The following is a 22,624-nucleotide window of genomic DNA, read 5'->3' as shown; positions in this document are numbered from 1 at the left end:
TGAATTAATGACAAAGAGGAACCTGCCTGGGCAGTGTGTATTTCTGTTTACGTTCATTTTTTTGCCGTGTGGTTTTCATTTGGGAACAGCCCGGTGTGTTTGAATTATCAACAGGGGCCGTCAGGGAATAAAGCCTTCACTCTCTTTTGCTCTGACTTAAAAAAAATAACACAAGAATTCTACTAAATAAACTTAAATGAAGAACTCTATTAAATAAATTTAAATAAATTCTATTAAAAATAACTAAGAATTCTGAACTCCAGAATAAAATTAGCTTGATTTGAGCAGTTCTTTAGGTTAGGATAAGAATTATTTTAAGGTGATTGTTTTAAAGAGAAGGGTCCTTGCAGCCAGTTAACTCCTCTCCTGGAGAGAACCTGGTCAAGGGGGACAGAAGTGAGAAGGGGGTGGACATTCACGTGGCCAGGAGCCACATCTCAAGGGCTTTGCTAACTGCAGACTAAGCTCTACAAATCCATCCTCTCCAGGCAAATAAGGACATCCATTCCTGGATCCCAAAGGGCTCCAGGTAGGAGTTTAGGACCAGGATAATGAGCTCAGCCAAGGACGTGCCCTCCAGCAAATGAACTTTAGATGGACAAGGTGGAAGGTGTGGGGAAAAGCAAAGGATTTCCGGCTGATTTCCTAAACTTTGTTTCCTCTTTCCACCTCTGCTGGACTTCTGGGAGATGGTTGATCTCAGCGTCAGAGGGCAATTCATCCTACCCCAGGGAGGGAAGCTGAGACAAACGGCATGAACCGCCCTCCAGAAGGGCCCCTCTTTTTCCATTGCATTAAAAGGGAGGAGAGCAGCTCAAAAATTGTGTCCCTGTCACTCACATTCCCATGCTTGTGACAGGGGTGCCTCCAGTTGACCTGCTCACCTCAGGCTGCTTCTGCAATCAGCCAGTGGAGAGAGGCAGACACTTGTTGTACACCACAACGACACAGACTCTGACTTCAGAAGGCTGAAAATGACTCTTCTATTTTTGGGATGTGACTCCCTTATATTCTTTTCTACACAGACCAAATCGATTGGTGAAACAAAGGCAAACCTCTTCACTCACATTGGTCACACCAGAGGGACATCAAGAAGAAGTCCCTCCTAGGGAAAAGGAGTGAAAACACAGGTACAGTTTACAGAAACATTTCTCTTGTTTACAGTAAATTCCCTGGGAAAGGAATTTCAGAAAACCGAAACGTCTCGAGCATGAAAACAGGGCTACAGACACTTCCATGCCACGATTCCCCTGCCCAGCTGAGGTGTGTGCTTTGGGCTGGGGTGAATCACAGCCTTTGCCCACACCTGGGCTGTGCTGGGAGACTCTCAAAGCCCCTGGGTGACAGGTGGGGCACATCTGCACCATGGGGTGAATCATGCCATGATCCCTGACAACGAGGATGGATCAGTCCCTTCAAACAGTCCCACCCAGGGAAGTCCAGCCCTGTGTGGAAGGCCATGCAAAAAGCTGAGCTGGAGGAAGGAGATGAGTTCCTGCAGGTGCCTGCAGGAAACCCACAGGAGAAAACTGAGGAAAGGACCCATTAAACTCATTTTCCTTATGTCAGTGGCTTGATATGGAGTTTTTCTGAGTTTTAGATTGATTCAGGATGCACAGCTGGCAGAAAGTCATCTGTGAAATGGAGCCCATGCCAAGTGTACACTTGTTTCACTTAAATATTATACAAAACACTGCACCATCATTTCTGGGCTAAAGACACCTCCCAAAACACTGTTTCGGGCTTCAGATGGCTTGTGGAGTGTGTTACCTCTGTCACCTTGTTGGCAATGGAGTTGTAGGGTGCCACATACCCAAATTTTAATCCATTGAACCCCCCAAGACTGGGATTTAGGAGGTATTCACAGCTTTAGGATTGGGAGGCAGGTGATCCTGTCTCTGTAAACCATCTGGAGAGATGCCTTCATTGAAGTCTCCAGGGAAAAACATCAGTTTAGTTGTTCCTACTCATCCTCCAGCCATTGACTACAGAGAGTCCAAAATGTGGATGTTTTCCGGTGTCTGAGGTTAACTTTGGTGGGAACAACTGTAGAGTTTGTTTCCACGTCAACTGCAGTCACCAGCGTCCTTCCCAAAGCTCTCCTAAGTCTCCTACCCAGCTCCCAACAAAGGTAAACCATTCCCTGAGCTACCACCAACCTGTGGTAACAGGCTGCATCCACCATGTGGTGAAGCCAGAAGGAAACTTTTGAGCTATTTCAGTAGGACCCTGATGGAGTTTAGGATTCCAACCTCAAAAACTTTAATCATATGAACAGTGAAACTCAAGCCTGTATCTGGGTTTTTGGTTTTTTTTCTTGGTGGTTACTACAGAGGTAGAATGAAAATACCAGTCATAGGAAGAGGAGTTTATGAGTTGGTGCCCTCAACTATTCATTTCCGTTGATGGGAAGATCATCTGAGATTAAAAAAAATATTAATTTTTTTTTAAAGAATATTATATATATATAAATACCTCTAATTGCTTTTTCACACTGCTCCCCGCTCAACACAGCAGGGAAACAGTCACACCTTGCTTTGATCTGTGTTACAGTCTGGACAGTTTAATCTGCAAAAGACAATCTCCAGCAACAGCCTCGTTCTCAAGGTGTCATCAGCCCCCAGACGGTGTAAATGCAAATTTGGCCTTTCACGGGGCAGTGTGGAGCCACTTGACTTCCAGCTGGAGGTGCAGGATGGAATCTCCAAAAATCTGCCCATGAGCAGAGCTGAGCACAGACCTCCTCCTCCTCCTGGCTCACTCGCAGCCTCTGGAGTGTGATAACATCTCCCCGAGCACCCTCTTTTGGTTTCTACTTTGCTTCCAGGTGTAAACACTTTCTCCCTCTCTAAAGCCAATTTATCTTTAGCAGAACCCAGTTCTTTCAGCTCCCTGTCATTATTATTGATCATCAGGTGGGAACCCTCTGAACCTTCCAAGCTTCTCCTCCACCCAGAAAAAAAACCCAACAACAACCCAACAACCAAACTTTAAGAAAAGATTGGGAAAGTCTATAAAGATCAGAATCTCATTTCAGTGTTGCTCAACTCTCTCGTAGCTCCCATCATTCATTTTTTTTTTTTCACTCACTGTTTCCAATGATCAAACCTGGCATTTGCATTTTTCCACTCTCCTGGGTTCTCCGCCCAAGCAATCTCCTTCATGTGGGTAATTCTGAAAATGTGGTGCCCAGAAACGGGCCGGGTGTCATCTGCTGTGGTCTAACCAGGCATCACCTTCAAATTCCCTAAGCGCCAACACTTCCTGGATGCACTGACCCCAACCTCTCCTTTTCCACTGGAGAATTCCTGGAGCTCTCAGTTTTACAAACACACACACTCATGCCTAGAACAGGTGCTGCTCGAGTCTGAACCAAGGGAAAGGGTCAAAGAGTTGTTCCTTTCAAACCAAATCAGTTTTTTCTTCCCATTAGCACAGGAGGAGCCAGGAAAACACAGCTCTGTATGTCCACAGCCAAAGTTCTTAGCTTATCTCTAAGCCTTGCATGCCCTGAAGTGTTTAATTCAACCTCCAGCGAGCATTTTTCTTTGCCAACACAACTGGAGAGCTCTTCGTTTCCCTTATCTCAATCCATCTGCTCCTTCAGCAGAGCCGTTGTAAATAAGTACCTGGCCACCTTCTTAATAAATTACATGTAGCCTCCCTCTTGGAATGGACACCCCAGCCAGGTTAGGAGGGAGAAATATGCAGGAAATACCTGCACAGAGCTTTTTTTGTTGTTGCTTTTGTGGTTTGGTTTTTTTTTGTTGTTTTTTTTTTTTGTTTGTTTGTTTGTTTGTTTGTTTTTTTGGTTTTTTTGGGGGTTTTTTTTTCAGAAAAAGAGATGGTTTCAGCTCTGGATGACCTCGTTGTACAGCACCACTCTGCTGACTTTTCAAGGTCACCACCTTCTCTGCGTGTCAGAAGTCCTTGACACATAAGGAGCAGCGTGTGGAGACTCCTACACCTGCCTGTTTCTCCCTGAATTCTGTCGTTCCTGAGCTTTGCAGGAGCTTTGTTTTGCCGTTCATCTTGGAGAGGCCTTTTAAGAGCTTCCTCCTGGGATGCCCTCCCGGGGTTCCTGTCACGTGGAAAATACCTTCATTTAATAATGCTGAGCAGCAACGGTGCTCAAACGACCCAGGAGGAGACCCTGAGTGCACTTAAACCCCACCAAATATTGAGAACTGAGCACCAGGAGTGACTCTGCTCCTTTTGTCCAGCCAGCCCTGGTGAGGATGTTAAATCAAAGGATGTCCATCTGCTCATAATAGAGGGAATTGTGTTTGTTCAGCCTGGAAAAGAGAAGACTTTCAGGGTGTCTTCACTGTGGCCTTCTTGGACCTGAGGGGACCAACAATTAGGATGGAGAGAGACAATTTTCAAGAGCCTGGAGTGACAGGACAAGGAGGGGTGGCTTCAAACTGAAGGAGAGTAGGGCTGGATTAGATATTAGGAAGGAATTCTCTGTGAGGGTGGGCAGGCCCTGGCACAGGGTGCCCAGAGAAGCTGTGGCTGCCCCTGGAACCCTGGAAATGTCCAAAGTCAGGTTGGATGGGGCTTGGAGCAGCCTGGGATGGTGGAAGGTGTCCCTGCCCGTGGCAAGGACTGGAACTGGATGGTCTTTAAGATCCCTCCAACTCAGGCCATTCTATGGTTTTATGATTCTATGGTTTGAACCACCAGCCCAGAGGCCAGGCGGGTGGACAGGCAGAAAAACTTCTAATTCTACATTCACTGGATGGCCTTATTTTTCACAGAAAATACCGATATTTTGGCATATGCTGTGATTTTTTTTACTCTCTGTTTTACCATGAAAACAAAGCCTAGAGAAATTTTAGGATGAAAAGAAAGGAAGTGGAACTTGTCACTCCCCATTATTTTAAGCGGAAAAGGGAATCTTTCTGCTCACCAATGCCCCTCCTGCATCAAAGCGGTTTCCTTCTGTGAAATTAAAACTGTTCCAAACCCAAGCAACTACAAAATGTGGACATTAACAAAAATTTTAATTGATGTTTTAGTTGAAAACTTGGAAACCACCTTAACACAGATCAGCAAAATGATAGGTTTGGCTCTAGAAGATGTGAATCAAGTAACTGATTCTGAAGAAAGATTTTTATTTTTTTTTTTAAGTTTGGGGGCTGCTTTTTGTTTTGCATGGACCAGTAACAATCAAGCTTAGGTTTAAGAAGTCTAGTTACAGAAGTGTCGTACTTTAATTCAGAAATTACGAGTCTCTGCAACATTGATTGCAACGGGGTCCTCAACATTTGGCTCTGGATGTCTCGCTATCAAGATTAAGACATTTCAAAGAGGTTTACAAAAGGAAATCTAAGCCTGTTAGACAGCTCTAAATTCACTCTGCAGGTGTCTGTCCTTCCAGATTATAATTTTTTTTTTCCAGCCTGGAAAAGAAAAAGGCTGCAACCTACTGGGCTAACTGTTCTTGTTGGATACCTCTTCATCCACCTCCAAGTCCAGCACAAGGGCTATGTTTAAATCCCTTTTTTCTCCTCTAACCCGGAGAGTATGCACATAATTTTGTGGCAAACAGGCAGGCATGGAAGGTGACTTTTCTCCCACAGCAATTCCCTCACCCTTGCCCTGTATGAACAACAACAGTGGTGATGATGATGATAATGCAGCAGCTCCATGCTCCTCCAAGCACCTCTCATCAGAGGATCTCTAAGCGTGGGACTCACCTCACCCGACTTTGACCATTTAAAAGTTTGGAATCTCGCTGCCCAGCTCTCTGTCTGCCCCAGATCAGCATCTCCAGAGGGCAACTCGGCCCATGCTGAGGGAGATGCCTCAGATAGGTGGGCTGAATCACTGGAGATGCCCAGGAGGCAGCACTGGCTGGGGAAAAATGAGGAGCATAAACTGGACACCTTTTTTTTTTTTTTTTTCCCCCCCAGAATCTGAGAAATCCTTGGAGAGCTGGAGGAGCAAGCCAAGGAAAGTCTTTGCTATCTCTAAGCTGGGCCACGACAGCTTATTTAAGAGTAGTTTGAGGCTGGATTTGAAAAATAATGAGCTCAAAGGCAGCTTCAAGTGGGTGCTAAGAAAGCAAAATTCCCTGAGCTGAGGTTTGGCCAGGACAGCAAATTCCCACAGGAACTAAGGCACACCACAACACTCAGCACCTTCCACTCTGAGTGCAGGAGATGCTGCTTTGACTTTGTCTTCCCTTAGGATCTACAGAACAGAGGAGGAGAGAATACAAGTATTAACAACCCAGTTCCTTGGAAAAACTCTTTGGAACTCTTTAATTACCCAAGGCAATTAACTCCTTTGCTACACATGTCATCTGAAAAACAACCCAGGCAGCAGAATAATGGCCCCTCCAACCACGTTTTCAAGCCTGGATCTAGGTCCAAGTGACCCTGGTGTTGCTTCCACACCACATCCTACATCTGGGGCTTCTCCCTGGAGGTCTCCCTGCCGGAGATCTGCCTCCACTCAGCTCCATTTACCTCCTGAAATGTGCCAGGATGGCAGTGCAGGGCTGTTTTAGAGATGTTTAAGCCTTAACATTTTAATCTGCCACCTACACTGCAGTTTATGAGCGCTGTAAATCTCGTGGTTATAATGAACTCATCTAATGATATTGCTGATGGATAAATTTACCTGGGACGAGGAACAACAGTTACTTGCAAATGAAAGGGGAGTAATTTGAAGTTTCATGTAAACACCTTTGCTGCCTTTTGCTTCTGACTTCTCCCAGCCTAACCCCTTCTCAGGGTTTCATGACAAATGGAAAGAATGTGTGTTTGTGAGGCAACGACTGGCTGGCCTGGAAAGGAACCTGCCTCCTTCTCCCCAGCACAATGCTTATATAACTTGGGCACTGGAATGAAGTTTTGGGTGAAAATAGCTCTAATTTTCTGGGTCAGGTGTGCTAAGTTAGGGGAATGGAGGGAAGGGATAAAGAAACGTATTAGGCAGTGAAAAAATGCCTACACAATGCAAAAATATTTGGACTCATACTCTGAATTTCAATAATAATTAGGGCTGTGGCTAGTCCTAATGCTCCCAGCTCCCCACCCCCCACACCCCCCTAAAGCATCCCAGCTTGAACCTTTTTTAAATGATCAGCAATATAAAGTACATATTGTGGTTTCAAACCTCTCATTAAGGCTCATCCCCCAGCGCTGAGCTCTGGCCTGGGCTATGTCAGTGCTAAATACCTCGGAGGACTGGGCTCAAAGACCTCAGATCCCTGCAAAGATTGGATTTGGACTTCTAAATTGCTTAAGTGCTTAAGTGCTCGGGGGAATTTTATCCTGAAACTCCTCCGTGATGAAGCCGGCTTTGAAAGGAGAGCCACGGACGGAAAGTCATTTTGAGGTTTGGGTGAGAAGAGCAGGATTTTCGCTGTCCGCTGCCCCGATAAAGCAAATTACTGACGTTTCTCACCCTTCCCTTCAGGAAGGTGCTGTGAGTATGTGCTGGACACACACAGACCCTCAGTTGTGCACACACACACACAGAGGTCTGAGAGTTCCTCCTCTGGCTTTCACTGAGTCATCAGGCTCACCAAATGTGTGAACTCACGCTATAATGTTCTCCCAGAAAAATAACAAATTGATTTCATTTTTACAGGCTACAGCATGCTATATAATTGGAGACACTGCCTTGTCAACTCAGACCGGTCTGACCCGACCAGAGACATTGCTTACAGCTGTTTACGGAGCCATAAAGTTTCCTCCTCTTTGTTTTTCCTTCCTTTTGCACTCTCTCTCTTTCTTTTTTTCTTTTCTTTCTTTTTTTTTTCTTTTCTCTCTAATGAATCCTACAGCTACTTTTTGTTCTGGTCGTAAAATGCTCCTAAGGAAAATGCAGGAAGGCTTGAATTTAGAGAAGCACTTCATCTGGTGCCTCGTGTTAACACTGGAATCAATGGGGCTTGAGCACATATTTAAAACTGAGAATGTGTTTAAGGGCTTTTATTGCACCCGGAGAGTCAATAAGGAACTTGTTGTCACACTTGTTGTCACACTTGTGTGTGCTTTTATTTATTTATTTTTGTTTTTCAATTTAATTATCGATACCGAATTAGAAGTTTGGATTGGGCAACCTCAGGGGTTGTTTCCTCTGCAGACCCACAGCACAGCTCCACTTGCATCGGGAATTTTGCCATTTCTCATTGTCGCTGTGTCCAAATCTTAAACACCTGAGGAAGGGCAAACTCCTACATTACTTTATCAACTCTACTGAAACTGTGAGCTAGGACAGGGCACAATTTTTTTACATTACAAAAAAAAGGTAAAATCACCCTGAAATCTTCTGAGTTTGGCACATTTGCCAAGCAAAAAGCTTAATTTTTCTGACCGATGTAAAAAAAGCAGTTTTATGGAGGGCGGATTTTCAAACAATGTTATTTTGTGTAAAAATCTGTTATGTGTGTCTTAAAATGCTCAGAACCTCAACAGGTAAGTGAAAAGTTTTGATATTTTTTGGAAAAAATAAATAAAGGATTTCTGATCACATGCCTGATTTTACTACCATGAAAAAGCTGCTTCGCTTTGAACTAATGAACTGCAAAAAAAAAAAAAAAATCCCAAACCCAAAAGGGCTTTTCATCTACTTGCACTATCCATCAAAATACCTTCTAAGTACTTTGCAATAAATTATGGTTTTGCTTCCTTTCATATCACTCATCCATCATGGAATCTGCTCCTCCTTTGGTCTGAAATGTCACAATTCTGCTCTCCTTCCATGCCTCTGAACCACTCAAGGACTGATCAATAGGGAATCAGCTGTTCCGGGGTCATAAACAGACACAAACACATCTCACACCTTCTTTGGGGACCATTTCTGTCACAGGGTGGACTAAGGGGAATATTTGTATGAGTCCTGGTCCTACCATATGGGAAAGGGACATGAGAGCGGGTCAGGAAAGACGGATTTTCCTCCAGAAATAAGTTTCAGGTCTGTATTGCAGCTTTTAGAAAAATGTGGAAAGCAGCAGGAGGCAGAGAGCTCATTATCCTCTCCTTCCCTCTCTTTGGGAAGAGCAAAAGATGACCTGGTATTAGACAATAAAAAATCCACATGGAGGAAGGGCATGAGCAACACCAGAGCCCAAAGAGAAAACAACTCTTATTTAGCACTAAAACAGCAACAAGGCTGCCATGAGACCAAAGCTCCAACTTCTTTTTTTTTACTGCTCATAAAACGATTTTTTTTCTCGAATTAAAGTGCAATTTCTGCTGCAACAGAACAACTGGATTTTTTTATTTTTTTTTTTTTTCTTGCAAAGAAACTGCTTTGCATGGGAAAAAATCCTCATGGCTCCTTGACATGTTTCAGCTAGATCTCAGTAAAATTAAAGAGGTACAGACTGATGAGTCGCTCAGAGGTACAGGAAAAATGCCAGTGGATGTCCTGGCATTTGTATACACCTTGAGAGGGAGAAAAATTCTCTCTCAGAGATTGTCTCTCACAACAGAAAGAATAACAACCGCAATAAAACCTGGTGCAGAGAAAGGAGGGAAAGGTTTAATTTGCTTTGCAGCCCTGACTTCTACCAGTGTCTGACTTTACCACTACTTCTACCGCTGTAAACCTCTTGTTTACCGAAATGGATCTCCTGCAGCCCAAAATTCCTTCTGCTGTGAAGGGAACAGGCAGGGAGGTTTCAGCCACAATGCAGCTGAATTTCCTTGGGTCGCTCAGCAAAATCCCTCCATTTGGCAACCCCTCGACAGTGACAACGACCTAAAGTTGAGTCAAGGTTTTATAACCTGTTTTGGAGAAAGGAAGCCATATATATATATATATATTTGTTTTATATACATTTAGACCAGGTGTTACAAAGGAATTCTTCTCTGTGAGGGTGGGGAGACCCTGGGATGGAAGTCCCAGAGAAGCTGTGGCTGCCCCTGGATCCCTGGAAGTGTCCAAGGCCAGGTTGGGCAGGGCTTGGAGCAGCCTTGGATAGTGGAAGGTGTCCCTGCCGTGGGCAGGGGTGGAAAGGGATGAGCTTTAAGGTCCCTCCCAACCCAAACCATTCCATGATTTTATGACTCTCAAGTAAAAGGCCACCCAACCTCCAAACCTCTTGGGTGAAAAAAAAAAGGTGATTTATATGGAAGCTTCTTCCAGATCTGGTCTAAATTCCAAAAACAGTCAGAGCACTACGTGTGCAGCACCAGCCAGCACGGAAAAGGACCAAGCTTTCCTCTCCCTAAACCTGCTGGGGTCTGGTGTTCTCACACCAGGAGCCGTGGCTCAAAGGGTTTCTCCTCCAAGAGGTTTGGCAGATGTGGTGCCCTGATGTTCCTCAGAGGAACAGAAGTGTTCTCCAGGGTGGAAACTTCTCGGCTGGTCAGGCAGTGTCTGGATGGAAAACATCTGGAAGGGGTCAGGCTGATGGATGGCAAAGAAACTGGGGAAAGAGGAGGAATCATGGAATCACAGAAGCTCAGAATGGCCTGAATTGGGAGGGACCTTAAAGACCATCTATTTCCAGCTCCCTGCCACGGGCAGGGACACCTTCCAACATCCTAGGTTGCTCCAAGCCCTGTCCAGCCTGGCCTTGGACATTTCCAGGGACCCAGGGGCAGCCACAGCTTTTCTGGGCACCCTGTGCCAGGGTCTCATCACCCTCACAGAGAATTCCTTCCTAATATCTAATCCAGCCCTACTCTCCTTCAGTTTGAAGCCATCCCCCTTGTCCTGTCACTCCAGGTCCTTGTAAATAATTCATCTCCATCTTTCTTGTAGCTCCCTTGAGGTCCTGGCCACAATTAGGCCACCCTGAGCCCTTCTCTAGTCCAGGCTGAACCATCCCCACTGCAGGCAGGAGGAGAAAGGTTTTGAGGAAAGAAAGTAGGTAGGGAGCTGTCCTTGGGGCAACATGAACTACCCCAAATCTCTTGACTCGGGGGATGGAATGAGATTCTGGGTGAGGAGCAAACAACCCCGCAGTGCTGGAGGCACGGAGCCTCCATGGAAGGACTCGGGAATCTCTCCAGGTTCTCCAGGCAGCAGCAGCACCTGCACCTCTCCCTGAGCAGCATCCCAGCCTTAATGATTTCCTCCTGAGAGTGGCTGCGGAGCTGCAGACAGGCTGCCAGATAGTGATCAGCTCGTGCAGGGGTGATCACCATGAGGCAAAGATACCAGCTTTGACACGCACCGAGGGAAGTGGCCAAGAATTTTGGGGAAGCGATCCCAGCTTTCTGCTGCACGTTCCCTCTGCCAAGATACCACCTGTGTTTACTTTAGAAACTAGGGACGAGCCCTCCTCTTCATCATCATCATAATAATGAAGCTGCAGGGTCACTCAGCTTGGCAGATGGATTCCCTCCAGCCTGGATTCCTCTGCGTTCCCTGCAGACCTGAAGCACTGGTGGAGCTGGGGGATTATGCAATGTTCATAACTGGGTTTCACAGGAGATCTGAACGGTGACAAAACCATTCTGTGGGGAGGGAGCTCCATTGGAGACAAGAAAATCCATCCGTGGATCTCACGTGGGATCTGAGTGGCCACAGGGACCACGCAGCCCATGCAGAAGCAGCTCTGTCTCAGCAAGGAGCTGCAGGAGGAATCAGAGAGGCTGTGACTCCCTGTTTTTCAGCTTTCCCATGCTCCTAGACCCCAAACACAGAATTAGGGAACCATGGAATGGCTTGTGTAAGAGTGGTTTGTCTGGGAACTTCAAAGGTCACCTGATCCAACCCCCTTGTCGTAATTGAGATTGTCTTCATCAGATCAGAGCCCCATCCAACCTGGCCACGGATGTTTCCAAGGATGGGACCCACCACAACTCTGGGCAACCTGTGCCAGTGAAAATGCACCAGAATGTGGAAAAGCAGGAATCTAAAGCAGAATGGACTTTCGATATATTTGACTAGAGATATTTTTACTGGTCAGAAATGTTTAACTGAACAAATCACTCAAGATTTTAACAACTTTTTTTTTTTTGATTAAGTAATATAGGAATTTTCAACTACATACTGCCTGGAAAAGACAAAGTTCAGTTTTAAAGGAATTTTACAGGAATAACATACTAAATGGTATAGAGCCTCTACAACTACTGCCTCAGAGCACCACTCTGGGGTTTATTACAATGCTGAACTAATTAATTAATGGAACTCCGTTTCGCAAATTATCACCGAGGTTGAGAGGAACAGAAAGGGATTTAGCAGGAATAAGAAGGGCTCAGTTATTTTTCACAGAGCAGGAGCACCTGGAGATCTGACAGCACAAAGACTTCCAGAGGTTTAAAGGTTTCTAATCTCTTCACCTAGAGGACATCACCCCGTTTATCACCAGCCAGGAGGGCAGAGAGGACGCTTTCTTTGGAAGGAATTGCTCAACCGCAAGGCTGAAAATGGCAGTGGAGGCAAAGCCATGAGCACGAGAACATTTTTACCCCTGGTGCCACCATCAGGTGTTCTCTGCCTTCTGTTCCTGTCCCTTCCTGCCTGTACCCACGCAGGGACAGCGACTGACACATCCCTATAAGTAATATAGGGATTGGAGGGTGCCCTCAAGGAACTCGTTCTTACACCTCCTCCTCCTGCTAATACTGACTAATTGCATTTGGAAATCTGAAGCTCAGAACGAGGTGGGCCGAGCCTCCAAAAGCTGGTGAGATACCCCCAGGGAGGGTCAGTTTGGTTGGGTGCACGGGGACATCTCACGCCCTTCCAGCTGCACTTGGGGGTCAAACGTGGCTCCCAAGTGCCACCGGTTTTCTGTAGGATGCCTGCAGTGGCTTCCAGCCCTGCTTGGGTACCTCTGGGAATCCACACTAGGACTGGGAGCCTCGATGTGGCCCCCTCAGCCCTGTGGGGTTCAGCTGCCATGGAAGGCTACAACACAGACATCCCACGGGTCCCACGTGTCCAGTGGGAAGAACTGGATACAACTAGGAGACAAGGAGCTTGACCTAGTCAAGACACCAGTCTCAGTTAGAAGTTAAGTCATGGAGTTAAGTCCAGTCTAGTGCTGGACTCCACTGGCCATGAAAGCATAAAGAAAGTGTCCAAAAGCCAGGTTGGGTGGAGCTTGGAGTACCCTGGGATAGTGGAAGGTGTCCCTGCCCATGGCAGGGGGTGGAATGGGATGATCCCTCCCAGTCCAAACCATTCTGTGAATCTGTGATACCTCAGGTAGGAGTTACCGGCAGTGCAGGTGTCCAGTGGGACGAATCCCACCTTGACCTCAGGATTATTTAAGTCAGGTGATGAACAAGAGGTTTGTATCCACCTGAACCAAACCCTTTGAGCAAAGGAGCTCTGGTTCTGAGCTCCAGGGAGACTTGCTGAGAGGAGAAGGGGTGCCGCAGTGGGGTAGAAACCCCGTCCATGGGAATTGTAACAAACACAGGAGCAAAGACCCGAACCCAGGAATTCTCACTGTAGACGAAGCCAGGGACATTCTCACTAGGACACAAAATTCTGGACTGAAGGTTCAGGCACTTTCCACTTGCCTCCTTGTGAGATGGTTTTTCCTCAGCTGGGCCAGGGGAACTGGTGACAGGCAGTCACAAAAGCTCAGGAATTCTGCCGAGCTCCCTTCCAACAGCGCTGCAATCTCATGGATTCATCAAAGTATATAATTACCAGGTTAGACCACCCATTAACTCATCTCCTCCACACCACTGGCCGTGGCTGAATCACCTCCCCCAGAAAGGTGCCCACTCTTGATCCAGAGATATCCAGACATGGGGAATCTACCAGTTGTCCCGGGGATTTGCTGACCCGTCTTCCCCGTGAGAGCTGCTGGAGCCAACCTCTCGTGGCAAAGAGGTTTGTACACAAGGACTGTGGCTTCCCACACGTGGGACTTGCAGGTGCTAATTTTGACCCTGCTGAAATCCCTGAGACCTGAATCCTGTCTAGAACAGGAAGCAAGAGGAGGAAGACAGTCAGTCCCTCATAATTGTTAACCTGGGTTTGGTTTACACCCTTAAAAAATAATAATTAGAGGCTTCACCCTCTCCCTGCAAGAGACCATTTGTTGCTTCTGCTGCGAAAATGGGTTTGAAAGTCAATACTTTGGCTGTCTCCTGGAAGTGCCTGTGCTGGGTATTCACTCTAATGAGGGTGATCTCACCAAGGAGTGGGTGGTGGGGAGCAGGGGAAGGTTTGGGGTTTTCAAGGAGGCAGGGACCTACCTGCCCTCCACCCCACGCTGCTTTCCCTTCTCTCCCCACCACGCTCACCTCCTTTTCCTTTCTGAGCAGCAAACTGCTGCTGCTGGTGTTATTGACACATATTTCAAACAAGCCCGTGCAAGGGACTCGAGACACATTACATTGCACATGGTGCCCCGGGCCACACATTCGCCTCCTTACACCGACAGCACGTTTTGCTTCATAAAGAATGTGCAGGCCTTCACCTGGAGCTATTTATCTGCTGTGCTCCAAAGAAAGGAGAGAGGGAAGAAAGCCCCACATGCCCACGTTGGCTGTTAACCCCAAGCTCCAAAGCCCCACAAGTGGCCAAACGTTGACCTCTCTGGCCGTGAGGTCTGGGCTGCTGCCTGCTGACGGACCTGCACAGATGCCTGCAGTCCACTCCCCGTCTTTCCGAGCACCTGGATTTAGGAAAAGCCCTTTTTTGCACCCTCACTGACCCACTCACACAGCTCCCAACTCATGCTCCACTCAGGGAACAGAAACAGAGCTCCCAGACTCCCTGACCACCCCACCCTGGAAGAGGAAGCCTATCTGGTGATTAAAAGTTGCTGATACACGCCTCTTTCCAGGATCAGGGTAATCTTCCCTTGCTGTTAGCAACGGTTTTTTTTTTTTTTATTCTCCCCCCTGCTTTCTCTAAATCTTTCCATCACTGTTATTACAACGATAACAACAATAATTATTACCATTATGCCTCGAACCCGAGCCTGAGATTAGGGCTCCCATTGTGTTAAGAGCTCGGTGGAGAAGTGTCAGGGAGATGTTTCCTGCTGTAAAAAAGCTCGTTCTCTGCATTCAGGCAGGACATGAAGGGGTGAAAGGAAAGGGAGAAGGGGCCAGGAATGAGGTAGGATGGGAGGCAGCAGTAAGTAGAAAATGAAGAGCAGTTAGCAGAATAGCAGGAGTCAGCACTGGTGCTTTGCCTAAGCAAACCCCGCTCCTTGTCTGTGTCCACACATGTCAAATCTCGACAGGGAGAAGGGGAATGCTCCCTTCAGTTTCCCAGCTGCAGAAACGTGGATTCTATTTCTTTTTTTTTTTTCCTTTTTTTTTTTTTCTTTTTTATTTTTTTTTTTTTTTTTTTTTTGACACAGCAGAGCCTTCAGCAGCTGCTCACAGCCATTGCCTCTTCTCTGGTAGACCCTCTGCTTCAAACATGTCAAATGCCCAGAAAAACAAACAAACAAACAAAAAAAACTCACCCCAACCTTTCTCTGTGGCAAAATCAGGGTGGAGAACTTTCCATCACAAAAAAAAAAAAAAAAAAACCAACCTGCACTACTCTTACCTTGAAAAGAAATACCTGCACTCCTGTCCTTTTGGGGGCTGGAAAGCTGCCAGGGATCCGGGGTAAGGAGTTGCTAACATCGTGCCATACTAATAATTCTTCATTTCACCCACCTTTTTTTCTGTCTCTTTAGATTAGATTTGAAGTGCTGCGGGGCAGGGACTGTCTCTGGCTATGTGCACACACGGTGCTCAGGACAAGGAACCTTTCCACTTCCTTGGAACTGGCAACTGCTGAGGCAAAATAATAAATAATGGGGAAGATCTTGAAAGGCAAGGTGCAAAACGACAGCAGGCTGGCTGAGAGGGGCTGGGAGGGTTCTGGAAAAAATTTTGAAAGGTTTGGGGTTTTTTGTTTTGTTTTTTTTGTTTTTGGGGTTTTTTTTTTGTAAATAATTTAAAAAAAAAAAAAAAAAAGGTGTATTTCTTGGTTCTAAGAAATTGATGATTCTCCTGGGACTGGGATCTACAGGAGCACTGAAATGCAGTGGGAAGCTAAAAGAAAAGCCTGTCCAGGTAGAGCATGTTTAAGAAAAGCAAATGCAGTTCCCTAATTCACCTTTACTCTTACAAAAAAGAGAAAATAAATGTAGGTGAAATCCCAGTGGGGTGGTTCAAAAGTCATCCATCGGCTCCCAGCCCTGCTCATGAATCTCACTCACCCCATTCCTATGTGCACTCAAAGACCTGGTGAGAAGAGTGGGAAATTGTGAATGTAAACTAGGACACAACACTCCAGATAAGTGATAAGGAAAGCCCACAGTGGATAATCCACAGCTAGTGGTGCTAAGAACATGAGGATGACCAATAAATAATTGTTCAATGTGTTGTTAGAGAACATCCAGAGATACGCACTCACACATTTGTAGTCCCTAATAATGTATTAACCTCCTGTAGATAAACAAGGAGATAAAGAAGGAAGGGAATCTTGGATATTTCTGGATAACTGCTGTTAACATTCGTAATAAATCTCCAAGTGATGATGGAAAACCAGAGAATGCCAAATAGGTTAGGAATCCACTGTGTTGTTAAAGAGCAAATGAATAACTGTAAATCTGTTATCTGGCCCAAAAGGGAAATGCATGATACAAGACTGAACCCACAGAGGATGGAAAAGTTGTCATATAATTAGTCCTAGGAACTACAGTTCTATGGAAAACTAATTTTTAAATGAGATTGTTAAACAGAGGTGATAAAAGTGACGTTGACACGGCATTTTTAGTCAGAATATAAAGAAAAAGAGTGAATAAAGAATTCAGAGTGGTCATATTTAGGATCAGAAGAGTACAAAAAAGTTCATGGGGAGCTGACCACTCTCCAGTGTCACTCTGCTGAGCAATTGCCATCGAACAAGGCTGGTTTTAACTGGAGCTCCCTGAGATCATCTCAGCGCTGTTGAACTTTCTTACCAACGGCCCAGAAAACTCCACCACATCATTACTGAAAAAGCCTGAAGGATTTGGGAACGCTGGAGGGGTGAGAGTGAAGGGGCACGGGCAGGGCTGCATCACAAAAAGAGGGGTCAGCATGTCACCATGCCACCACCCAAAGCCACCTCCACGCCCCAGGTGCCAGGCCAGTGGCAGCGACAGGAGCCACGTCAAGGTTCCAGGAGGATGTGAGGATTTGGGGACTGACCCCCAGGATGTGAATGCTGAGCACAGCAGGGCTGGAGAGTGAGCCCAAAGGAGGAGGGAATAACCCACCACCCAGCACTGGGGAAGACAGGACCCAAAATGCCACGTCCAGATCCACTGAAAGGCTGGAAAAGCAAAAGGACGTCCAAATCTGAGAGGAATGACTTTTACACCATCTGCCTCATCATTTGTCCCTGCACAGAGGAGGATGTTGGACATGGGACTAAAGCAAGTCACGTACAGAGATACTTCGAATATCACCAAACTCCTCCCTGGTGCTCAGAACCAGAGTTTTAACCCGAATTATTCATTCCTTTCTTGATCTTTGACGTTACAGTGGCTTCCAACAAATTCCTCTGAGGCTTAAGAGCCGAGGTCTGAATGTGAGCTACAGGAATTTTAGGAAATGCCACCCTGAGCAGCTTTCTGAACGCTCTAACTCAAACAGGGGTTGTCAGACCTGACAAAGGAGCCGCCAGGTGTAACCCTCATGGTCCTAATGGTCCTGAAGATACAGAGTCATACCAAGATTTCCTTGGAGGTTTCCCACCCAAGCAGTGACTCAAAGCTCCTCATTGTTTTCGGGAAGGAATCTGACACGATCAGGCCCGAGATGATGCAGGGCTCCAGGCCACAAAGTCCCCTATCACCGAGTGCTGTAAAATCCCCTGATCAGAGGAGCCTTCCCCACAAGCCCTCAAAGGGCTGAGCACCAGGTCCTGCCTCAGACAATGGGATGCAATATATCTACAACCATATAAACAGCGAGTTGGGTGAGACCGGGATAAGATCATGGCTTTACAATGCTGCCCCTCCTGCTTTTAACCCATCCCAGTGTCGGCTGAAACCGGGGATGTGGCAAGCCTCAAAGGGATTTATGCCTCGGAATTGCCAGGCTTCTTCCAGCCTTACAGGAATAAGGATGTTGATTCTCAGCAGCAAATTGCTCCCACTCAGCACCCGACTTTCCTCCTTGATCCTTTTAGCACCACCTTTTTGTCGTGAGAGCATCTAATCGCTTATCAGCGAGGGTCTTCAACTAAAAACGCCTCAGCCGCGGTCCCTTTTCATTCATTGCCCAGCAGCATCCTGCTCAACAAAGGCTTTTGCACCCAAGGCTTTCCTGTAAGTGAGACCGGACCTGCTTTGGGTCATCGTTGTGAAAGACACCCCTGTGCCAGCGCAGGGGAAGGGATTGCCTTGCTGCAATCCCGATGCTGCTTGCTGTGACAGGACAGAAATGTCTCTTGGGTACCCAGAATTTGGTTGGCGCCAGAGCTCTGGGAACAGACTGAAAGGCGTGGGTTGTTTTTGGATGAATCATGTTTTTAATCATCAAACACTGCCAATCAGGACTGCAGCAGATTTTCCCCAGATTTTTTTTTTTTTTTTTTTTTTTTTCTGTGTGTGTGTGTGTTTTCCCTTAAGAGTGATAATTTCAATTTCAGGCTCGCAGCTCTGGGTTAAGCACACACAGCAACCTCGTGAGCACTGAGTGACAAAAAAAAAATCCTCAGCCCCCTTGCTGGGGAATGGAGAACCTTCAGCACTGACAGATTGGGTGGGTTGTGAAACTGTCCCAACGCTGGATTTGAGACCATAATCACCCCAGTGTGCACAGGGATCAATTCTATCAGTAAATTACTTTAATTAGGAGAGAAGGTGATGTCGTTACTGAGGTGCGAGCATGGCACTGTGGGCTGGGGGCGTTTTGGTTTGCCTCAATTTCCTACCTGTGAAGTGGGAACAATACTGCCATGCACATCCATGGAAACAGCCATTCCAGTAGGGAATTAAGGACGGGGCTGTTGACACGTGGGTGATGGATTATTAATGAATGAGCTGTGCTTCAGTGGTGAGCTGCTGATGGATCACTGGGTGTATGTCCTTTACAAGAGCTGCAGAGGTGCACGTCCTGTCTCTGCCTATAACCAGATTTTTGTCAGTGGTTAGGAAAACCTCACTTCCAAGCTGCTGTGGCACCTATAAACACAATTTTGGGTGAGGGAGGCTTCACTTCTACTTCTATTCAGGAATCTCCCCACTTCACCCATAAATTTTCTCCTTTTAATCCTTGGAACAACACCAAATGCTGTTGTTTTCAGCATTTCCACTCAAATCTTGTATGATCACTGAGGGGTTTTTAAGGTTTTCAACCTTTCAACTCCCTCCACTAGATAGGGCAGGTGGTGAGAAGCTGGAAATTTCCTTTTCTCCCTCCTGGGTCAATTCCATTTGCTCCTGATTTACCCCAGCTGAGAGATGGATCAATGAGACACCAGCAAGAATGTAAGGACAGGATGTCCCACGTGCTTAAACATGTGGTTTAAGTGTTTGGCTCAAGCAAAGTTTTCATAAGGATTAGATTTAATGCAAGGAAAGTGAGTAACCCCACGCATGACCCAGGTTTCCCTGTGTCAGATGCTGTCACCTTGGACCCTACTCTGAGGAAATGGCCATTCCAAGTGTTTTAAGACTTCCATCATTTAAAAAACATGAAAATCTCCAAGAATTTTAATCAATAAGTAAGTAAACCAGAACCAAAACCAGCAAAACCCCTCTCAGGTAAACTGCCAATAAATCCGTGTTCAGCTCTACCAACCATAATTATCCACTGAGGGATTTCATTCAAAACTTGTCTACTGAATTAATTATTCATATCAGTTGCTAAATTGACAAAGATCTATAAGGATGCTTTAGCAGCAGTAGACAAAATTGGGCATGCAGGTGGAAGACTTGATCCATAACCTGATCCAAAATCTAATCCGAAGTAAGAGATTTCCAATGAAAAGACCTCCAGGAAGCCTCTGCCTCTCCAGTTGGATGGAGCTGACTCGAAGCGGAGGCCAAACAAGACAAAACAGAATTCTGAGATAGGAAATGGGAGCAGAGAGGTGACACAGTTGTGTCCTTGCACTATGTGTGTATTTAACATATTTTCACCTATTCTTTCTATTTCAGCATCTTCTTAAATGATAGCCAACAGGTAAAATCCAGGAGAAAAGCACAGGTAGGAAGCTCAGATGAACCCAGGGAAGACTCAGACAACAATTGTCAAAGATTTGGTGCTCACAAAAGCCTTGAGCAGATTTGCCTTCAAGAGAATCACACAAACATGGCCCAGATTAGATCCCTGAGCCTCTTGCTCACGTTAATCTTTAGAATTCGCCCACTGTTCCATGTGGTTTGTACATTATTAGTGTCTACTTTTATCAGCTCCCCTTGAAAACCACTCGGGAGCTCCTGTGTGTGGGTTTTTTTAGGATAGGTGGGAAAAAAAACCACTTGGGCAGCCACGTCAAACCTCTAATTTTTGAGAATATCATTCTTCAGGTTGTTTTTTTCTGCTGTTTCTCCTCTTTTTTCACAGAGACAGGTGAGGAATTGTGGTGAGGCTGTTCCTTGGGAGAACAGGCTGTCCCCACCTGGAGCTTAGCTCCTGGTGGTTTGGAAATCAAAAGGCATTTTTGCCTCTTCCCTTCATTGGAAGTGCATAGTTTCGATGTGCTTTGAGTGAAATCAGTATTTCCTGGAAAGAGCTGGCTTCAGAGGGCTCTGGATGAAGCAAATCAGGATTCTGGTCATGTTTTTACACCCCGGGCCCTGTGCAGACCTGCTGGCAGCTTTTGGATGCCCGGCGCAGACGAGATCAACTTAGTGTGCAACCAAGATTTGGGATTTGATCCAAGGGAGGAGATAAGAGCCCCAAAGGCCAGCTTTATGGCTCTGTTACTGATAAGGTGGCAGAGCAGGGACTAATCTAGATACCAGCATAATTGATAATAACCTTGGAGCTTCTCGGAGCTGTTTAATGACCCAGGAATCCGGGGAATGCTGCTGCATGGCAGAGCTCCTGCCATGTGCCCCACACGGCTCCTACCTCGGGCTGTGAGAGGAGGTGTTGGGTCAATGCCGAGCAAAAGGATTGCTTCAGCCCCAAATGTTGGGTGCCTGAGGTCTTACACTCCTCGTGCAGCCCCACTCCTGGGATGCCACACCATGAAGGTGAAGGGAAAACGTGCATCTCTCTCGGATAATTCGGCCCCTGGGAGACAATCCAAACCCAGCAGGCGAGCTCGCATCTCAGAGCTGTGGGGAGCTGCGTGTCACACCTCAGCCTGGAATCAAACAGATTCCAGTAGCTGTGGGAAAATATGCAAACAGTGGCTTCCAGCTGAGGCAAGTTCAGCAAGGCTCGGCCAGCGGGGTGGAGGCTCCACTTTTTGACTCACCTAAAGGAGTTACTGCCTGAGGACCACCAGGGTCCCTGTGCGGGGAGCCATGAAGTCCCCATGGAGAAGGGTGGAAAAGCCCTCCTGGGGGGCTGGGAGAAGGAGTGGAGAGGATCTCTGGGTGGATTTGGCTGCCAGCTGGATGGGAAGTGTGAGATCCTGCTCCCCAACTTGTCTCAGCTGGAAGGAACTCACCACACACACAATCCATCCCAGCTCTGTCCTTGCTGTACAAACCAAATCCCAAGGAATTTTGGAGCAGCGCAGAACGTACCATGACAAGGCTGCTGGAATCCAGGGGTCTCTGTCAGCTCCCTGGGATGACAGGCCCTCAGGTGGGGTCAAACAGCACCAATCCTGGACTTTCAGAACGTCAGGACTCAGGTCCTTAACAGCATCCAGCAGCCCAGTGTGTCCCTAAAGACACCAACCCCACCTTGGCTGTGATGACACAACCCTTCCTCCTTCCTCCCGGCTGCATTTACACAGGGATCTGATGTGACTCCACACTGGGATCCCATCGCACTCATGGAGACCCCAAAAATTAGTTTGCAAGTTCCATATGCCCTTCTCCTGTCAGTATCTCGTCAGGGCAATCAATAAACCCCGATTGTTTGCTGCAGTTAAGTGCATTTCTGGCCGTTTTCTGTGAGGAGCCTCTTCTTAAACACCAAATCTTTGATTAAGGAACATGCTGGTTGCTTATCAGCAGGGTGCCAAAGAGAGGAGCAGCAGAGCCCTTAAAAGATGTTGACCCTGAGATTCTTTTTTACCTCAGCTGTAGGTACAGCCCTTTCACACCCTTTAATAACGGGGAGTTGAGAAATGACCACCTCACACACTGAGGGTGTGCCCAAAGGAGGGGAATATTTGTGTCCTACTCCTCTGAAGGGCACCAGATCAATTCTTCACTTCATCCCCACGCAGGAAAATCTAAACAGAAGCATTGATCTGAGCTTGGGGGCTCTGACAAAGAATTGTCTGTTCTCATGCACTCAGGAGCTTCTCAAAAGCTCATTTGCAGCTCAGGTAGGACCCACCTCGCTGAACATAAACCACCTAAAATGTAGTCACCTAAATGTGGTCTGACTGTTCACCCAAGTCCTGCTAGATCTGATGAAAGGAAAGGTTCTGTCAGGCAGCAACTCAATCATAACTCAGTTATGACAACCTACGTGAGAGAATTCCCATTTGTGGCACCACAGAACAGTTTGGGTAGGAATGGGATTTTAAAGCTGCTCTGTCCAACCCCCCTGCCATGATCAGAGACATCTTCAAGCATGTGGGGTTGTTCAGAGCCCAGGCCAGA

Source organism: Chamaea fasciata, unplaced genomic scaffold (assembly GCF_029207755.1).
Source record: "Chamaea fasciata isolate MVZ Bird 193981 ecotype frontalis unplaced genomic scaffold, bChaFas1.0.hap1 SCAF_1, whole genome shotgun sequence".
Lineage (NCBI taxonomy): Eukaryota > Metazoa > Chordata > Aves > Passeriformes > Sylviidae > Chamaea > Chamaea fasciata.
The sequence above is the reverse complement of the archived record's forward strand: the minus strand, read 5'-3'. Positions refer to the sequence as shown.